Raw genomic sequence first — 7,296 nt, 5'->3', positions numbered from 1 at the left:
GCCACATGACAGAACATGGGTCTGCTAACTTTTTTTAGAGTGCCATTAAAAATTAATGGCACCACAATCACTATGTGAGTTTGCAGTACATTTTTAAAATGCGTGAGAAAACATGCGTTTCCCATGCACTTTGTCACATGTTCAGGAAATGCAAGGTGTTAATGCAGCCTAAGGACTCTTTTACATGGGCGCCTGAGCCATGGATTTACCGCCACCCCTGGCTGTGCATCCGAATCCTTAACAATGCAGTCACATAGGGCTGTACACATGCTGTGGCTGAAATGTTTTACTACACAGCTGCAGCATTTTTAACGCATGCTGCAGAGTTGGACATGTAGCACCACCTATCACGCTGGGTTCACACTGTTGTGTGGAGCGGCTCACAACAGGGGATCTAGTGCGTTCCTGTTCTCCATTTCAGGAATGAATCAGGCCCAAATTCTTGGCTCAATTCAGACCTGAAACAGACCAGAAAACGCACAGGACTCTTCTGCAAACCGCTCTGCAGCCACCCTGGAGCTTTGTGAACTGGCTCCATTAAAAGCCAGTCACACTCTCCTGACATACAAATTGGATGCAGAAAAACCCACGTCCAATTCGCATCAGTGTGTGAACCCAGCCTTAACCCGACCCCCCCCCCCCCTTTTCAGTTAAAAGGGGCTGATCTGCAACTGCAAGCCAAACACCTGACTCGGTTGCAGCATGGTCTCGCAATGTAAAATTACCATTCAGCAATTTTAAAAAAGTATAACAAAATACAGGTGTCAGGAAGTAGAGTTAGCAAGGGTATGATTTCTGTCATGGCTGCAAATCCGCATTGTAACCATGGCATTTTAGCATAAATGCAATTTGATATTTTTTTTTGGGGGGGGGGCCCTATCAGGTGGGCTGTAGGGGGCCCCGTAATTTCTAACAGCGGCCCTGGATGCGGCATCCCTTGTAGCCGTGCGGACATGCCCCTACGGCCGCCGACACGGAATGAAAGCCGCAACCCCCAAGGGGGATAGTGGAGGGTACAGGACCGACCAGTTGGCTTAAAGATGCCCCGATCCAAAAGGGGAATCGGGGCTTTCCGTGCCGGGAGTTCCTGGAGTTCTGGAAATGAGCAAAAGAGGTGGACGAACAGTATCATAGCAATATATGTGATATATTTAAGGTGATACACTGTACAGAAGTGTAAACACCAGTTAGGTACATATAAGGAAAAAATAAATAAAGTAAACAAGACATGGTATATATAGTAGTGTCTTAGTGCAGCAATATAATAGTGGAAGGAGAGGGGGGATGTGAGACGGTCTGGATCGGGTCAGGGTGGGGGAGGGTTTTTTACGGTCAGGTATCCCCGCATCATGTTTTGCGATGTATTGGAGGTTAGGATGGGCAAATGATGGCCAAATGTGAGGTTGATCCAAATAGAAGTGGGTTTTGTTGATGATGAGTTTAGTCTTTTTTGCCGGAAGAGAATCCTGGGAGGAATGGACGATAGCTTTGGGCTTCATTTAGCCCTGGTGGGGTAGTAGCCTTGAGAAGTGTAATCCAGCGCATTTCTAATTGTAGCAACGTTTTGTTCCAGTCCCCCCCACGTAGTGGGATATGGATCCTGTCCAGGGCCATGAAGTTAATTTTTGGCATTTTATAGTTGTGGTTGTCCCTCACGTGTCTGCCTAGTGGCACATAGAAATTGCCAATGTGCATGGTTTGGAGGTGTTGATTGACCCTTTTCCCAAATTCCTGTCGGGTCTTTCCTATGTAGAAGGACCCGCATTCGCAGGTCATCATGTATATTATTCCTCTGGTTTTGCAGTTGCAAAAGTGCTTTGGTTGGAATGGGTCTCCATTCGGTAAAATAGTATTAGTTATTTGACGGATGACAGGGCATTGGGCGCAGTCTCCGCATGGGAAGGTGCCTTTGTTCTTGCATGGGTCTCTTTTAGATCCTTCCTGGAATTCACTGCGTACTAGTTGTTGTTGGAGGGAGCCTGCTTTCCTAAACGTAATAGGTGGATGGTGTGGTAGGAACTTAGAGGTGCTGGGTTCTTCCATGAGGATGGGCCAATTCTTAGTAAAGATGTTTCTGATTTCCTGGTGTTCGTTGGTGAATCTGATGATGATGCGAGTATCAGTTCCAGTTTTGGTGGGTTGCTTGTTTTTGAAGAGAAGCGTTTCTCTGTCTTTGTTGTTGGCCCGATTAAATGCCTTGCGTAGTGAGGTTTTGGTGTAACCTCTTTCTAGAAATCGGGAAGTGAGTGCATCAGCTTCCAATTTGAAGTTGGCTGGGTCATTGCAATTTCTCTTGATTCTAAGGTATTGACTGTAGGGTATGGAGTGGATAAGAGGTTGTGGATGAAAGCTTGAGGCATGGAGAATGGAATTGCCTGCTGTCTCCTTTCTATAGAGAGTGGTGGAGATTTTTCCGGTGGGGTCTTTATATATTAGGGTATCAAGAAACGATATTTGATGTTTGTTATACGACATTGTAAAAAACATGTTATATTCGTTTTGGTTCATCTTAGTTAGTAAGTCAAGTATCATGTGTTCTGGTCCGTTCCATATAATCAATATATCGTCAATATATCTTTGCCATATGAGAATCTTGTCAGTATAGATGGTGTTTACTTCATTTGATAGGAATTCTTGCTCCCATGAGCCTAAGTAAATATTGGCGTAAGAGGGCGCGCAGCTGGTTCCCATCGCAACCCCACACGTTTGGATATAGTAGTTGCCACCAAATGTGAAGACATTATAGTTGAGTATGTATTGTAGCATGTCTGTGATAAAAATATTGAAGTTTTGGTCACGTTGATTGTGACAGCGACGTGTTTTTTCGATTATTTGTATTCCTTTGGTATGGGGTATGTTATTGTATAGGGATTCCACATCAATCGTAATTAAGTATGTTTCTTCTGGTATGGTGATGTCATTGAGTATTCTGAGAAGATGAAGGGTGTCTTGGGTATAGGAGGGCAGGTCTTTAACATGAGGGCGTAGGTATCGGTCAATAACTTTACTCATGGACTCTGAGATGCTTCCGTTTCCGGATATAATCGGTCTTCCGGGTGGGTCATCTATGTTTTTATGCAATTTAGGTAATGCATATAGTGTCGGAGTTTTGGGGTGTGGTGTTCTTATGTATTCCCATAGGTTCTGGGAGATGGTACCTTCCCAGAATGCGTTATCCACTTTGGTATAGAAAATTTGATCGTATGATTTGATCATAATTGGGGCGATCTGTTTGTAGCATTTGGTGTTGGAGAGTATTGTATGGCACATATTTTTGTATTTTTCTTTGCTCATAACAACTACATTGCCTCCTTTATCAGATGGCTTAATGATAATTGTGTCATTATTTTTGAGTTCTTGAAGGGCTCGTTTTTGTTTGTTGGTCAAATTGGACATATGTTTTTTCTCTCTGATTGCTTCTATGTCCTTGGTGGTTTGTCGCACGAACAGTGCGATTGCTGGGTTGGTGTTGAAGGAAGGGAATTTGTTTGATTTCTTTTTAAACGTAGGTGTGTCTGAAGTTGCTTCTGGCTCATCATTGTCAGAGTCTTGGTCTGGTTCACTTGGATCATCCCAATCATCTAGGTCACTTTCTTGGAGTAGTAGGTTGAGGTCCCGGATGGCTCTGAACTCAGCCGCTGTAAGTGTAGGTGTGGCTTGTGGTTGGGGTTGTTTGTGATAAAGAGTTTTGAGTAGCAAATTTCTGGCAAATAAGTTGACGTCCTTGATAGTTTCAAATTTGTCTAGGCATGTATTAGGACAAAAGGAGAGTCCTAAAGATAGCACTTCTTTTTGTTCCTTGGTTAGTGTGTGGGATGATAGGTTTATTACCGTTTTTCTTCCTCCTGTTTCTTCTCCGATTGATGTTTTCTGGGAGGTTTGGGGTTCGTTTTCCCTAAAAAAACACCCTGTTGTTTTTGGTCGACCTTCGATCTTGTGAACATGTTATAGGCTTTGGGGGGTTGGTCCATGTTCCCTGATTGCGTGGCTTGTTCGTCTGCCATATTAGTTCCTTGGAATTGAGGTTCAGTTTCCTGAGTATTTTCCTCATCTGTTCTGCGTCAGGGTTCTTGTTGTTTTGGAGGTGGTCCTCTTCTATTTTTATAATAGTCAGGGCCAGAGTTGTATGAGGATGAATCTGATGAGTAGTAATGTTGTCCTGTTTTATCTGAAGGTCTGCCATATTGGGTTCTGCGATTGGTCCGTTGGTTTGCCCATTTATAAGCTCTGCCTTGGGCGAAAGCATTCTTGTCGCGCCAGTATTTCCTTTCTTTTTTTCGTAGGATGTCCTTTCCATATTCTTCAAGGTGCGATTTAAGTTTGTTTTCCTGTTCACTGTATAGTTGAGCTTTTTTGAGAGGGGCTAGTTGTTCGTAGGTTTTTTTGATGTCAAGGTCTAAGGTTTTTATTTGTCTCAGATATTCTTCTTGTAGAAGAATCATTAAGTTCCTTGAACATTCATTAAGTTGGTTTTCCCATTCTTTCTTAAGTTGGGTTGTAACATTTTCCATAGTGGGAAAAATTTGAATTCTTAATCCTACAGGGTTGATCTTCTCGCTAATATAGCGTTCAAATGTTTTAATGTGCCAGTGTAGTGCCGACTTTCTCTCCAAGTGTTTTTGGAGTGTTCTGAATAGTGCCAAGATATCGGATTCCGTTTGTTCTTTGGCTTTGAAGCTGGTGTGGATGCCTGACATAAGAGTCTCCCATTCATCACCAACCAGGTCACCCACATCTTTTTCTCCTTCTTCTTCAGTCATCCTCGCTAGCTAAGAGGAGGATGTTGCTTTAGAAACAGGCAATCAACAGGGCTTTGCTGAGACTGTGGATAGTACCACAGCGCAAGCTATGTTTGCCAAGGTTGTAGGGGTCGGGCCTGATTCTCTGTTTAGTGAGGAGGACCAGTGTGTCCAGGGAGGATAACAGTGAAGTGTTGTGGACAGAAGTGATTAAGTTGGGGCAGGACAGGGATGAGATTTCGTCATAGAGGTGGTCAGTAGCAGAGTGGAGAAGAGAAGGGTTGAGGTGGCAAAGGTTTCTACGGGTAACTGTTAGGCAGTTGGAGGGAGAGGAGGTGGAAGAGAGGGAGAGAGTGAAAATTATAGGGTAGTGATAAGAGAGAGGGAAAGGATTGTTTCAGAGGTTGCACGGAGTGGGAGAAAACAAGATCAAAGGTGTTCCTGCCAGAGTGAGTAGAAGCCTGTTTCCATTGCTTTAGGACAAAGGAGGAGGTTAGACTGAGAAGTTTAGAAGTAGCAGGAGTGTTAGTATTAACAGGGATGTTGAAGTCACTGAGAATGATTGATTATGAGAATTTCAGAAGAGGAAAAAGTAGGGTAGCCAGGCAGAGAAGTCATCAATAAAGGCTGCTACTGGTCCAGGGGGATGGTAAATCACAGCTATCCTTAGAGAAACTGGAGAGAAAAAACGAATGCAGTGTGCCTCAAATGAGGAGAGTGGCAGAGAGGGTGAAGTACCTGAAAGGTGCTTTGTGGGGCTAGAAGGATTCCCACTCCCCCTCCCTTCTGTCCATTGGGTCTTGGGAAGTAAGTCCGGAGATGGCCACCATGAGAGAGGGCAGCAGGAGAAGTAGTGTAAGATTCATGAAGCCAGGTTTCAGGAAGGGCAAGTAGATTAAATGAGTTAGCAATAAAGAGGTTGTGGAGAAAAGAGAGTTTGTTACAAACAGAGTGGGCATTCCAAAGGGGGCAAGAGAAGGGGAGTCTGGCTTTTGGAAAAGGAGGAAAGGAAACTAAATTGTGTGGATTGCGGCTGCTGCCAGAGGGTTCGGGGTAATGGGTGCATTGGGTACAATTAAGTGATGGAGGCCCAGGCTTTGTGGATATATCACCAGAGGTTTGGAGAATCAGAAGGGTGATGGAGGTAATGTGGGAGTGCAATTTATAAATAGGGACATGCCCCAGTGTCCTGAAAATGTTATTAGTGTGTGGACTTAGATTTAGCAAGAGTTGGTGACTGTAGAAATAAGGAGAGGACAGAAGTGAAGGAGTTATATATAAGCTGTGGGGTAGAGATAAGGGGTGAAGAAAAGAGAGTTTAAGGAGAGAGGACACAAATGTCAGAAGGAGTGGTAGAGAGTGTATGTTAAGTGGAAGGAGAGCTGAAGGGCTAAACAAGATCACCTGCGTGCTGTGTTGTGCAAAGTATTTTCCTGTATACTTTCACTATGTGAATTAGCTGAAGTGCAGAGTCGGAAGTGCTCCCACTTACATAAATACCCCCACTTATAGAAAGAACCCCAGCAGCAAATGTGCACCCCAGAAAATGTGCTTTTCCAATAAAGATGCTTAGTTTTATACTGTTAGAGGTGGGGGTGGTGCTTGTCAATTTACTAATCAAGAATTAATAATGGACAGCTGCAAGTCAGGGCCCTTTATGGTTTCTTGCACTGGGGCCCTGAAGGTTCTATTTACGCTTCTTTGAGGAACTGTCCCTGATTTGGAACAAAGTCCCTCTGTCCTCCTCATTTGTCCCTCATTTTGGTCTGATCTATATAGTTGTATATAAAATGCACTTTTTATCTTTCAAAAAGTGTTTCCCAGTGCTAAACCTTTCATCCAATTTCTAAATTGCTGCATTTCTACATTTCAAAAGCCAATATTAGGGAATAGTAGTGGTAAAAATAAAAGCACTTTTGGGTTTAGCTAATCATTTATTTTATTATTCTCCTTTAGAGGGTGTGGCTATATACTTTTGCTGATAGGTGTCCCCCGTTCTCATCTCAAAAAGTTGGGAGGTATCCATAATCTCTGTTCTCATCTGCATAAGAGCTAGGGTTTGAGAAACAGCAGCACACTAAGCTTCCCAGTGAAAGGCTGTGCATGGGGGTGTGTCAGGAAAAGTCTGATGATTGGAGAAGAGCAGGCTGAGTTCCCAGCACAGTTAGAGAACTGACCCTTGTGTGTTCTCCTACTTAGTGTGGTCAGTTTTTAATAGGAAAGCAAAGAGACTGGCAGGAACACCAGCAATTTCACACAAAGGAAGCAATACAAAGAAAACAGGATGTTTTCTCATACCAGTACATGGTACAGCAGGTATATATCAGGAATATGAAATGTTGGGTTTACATATTCTTTACTTTGCTTTATTATTTTGTGTCTCCCATTTATTATTATGAGTTTTTTGTAGAAAATCGTATGATCTTTATCTGTTTCTATGTTTTCAGAGATATGACAAAAATGAACTGTAGGATTTTGTACACCTTTTGTTTTGAAACACCTGGAATGTACGATATTTAGCTGATTTAAATGAAAGCATTTCATTGGGATTTAAACA

This window comes from Pelophylax lessonae (assembly GCF_965119305.1).
Source record: "Pelophylax lessonae genome assembly, chromosome: 12".
Classification (NCBI taxonomy): domain Eukaryota; kingdom Metazoa; phylum Chordata; class Amphibia; order Anura; family Ranidae; genus Pelophylax; species Pelophylax lessonae.
This window is presented reverse-complemented; position numbering follows the sequence as displayed.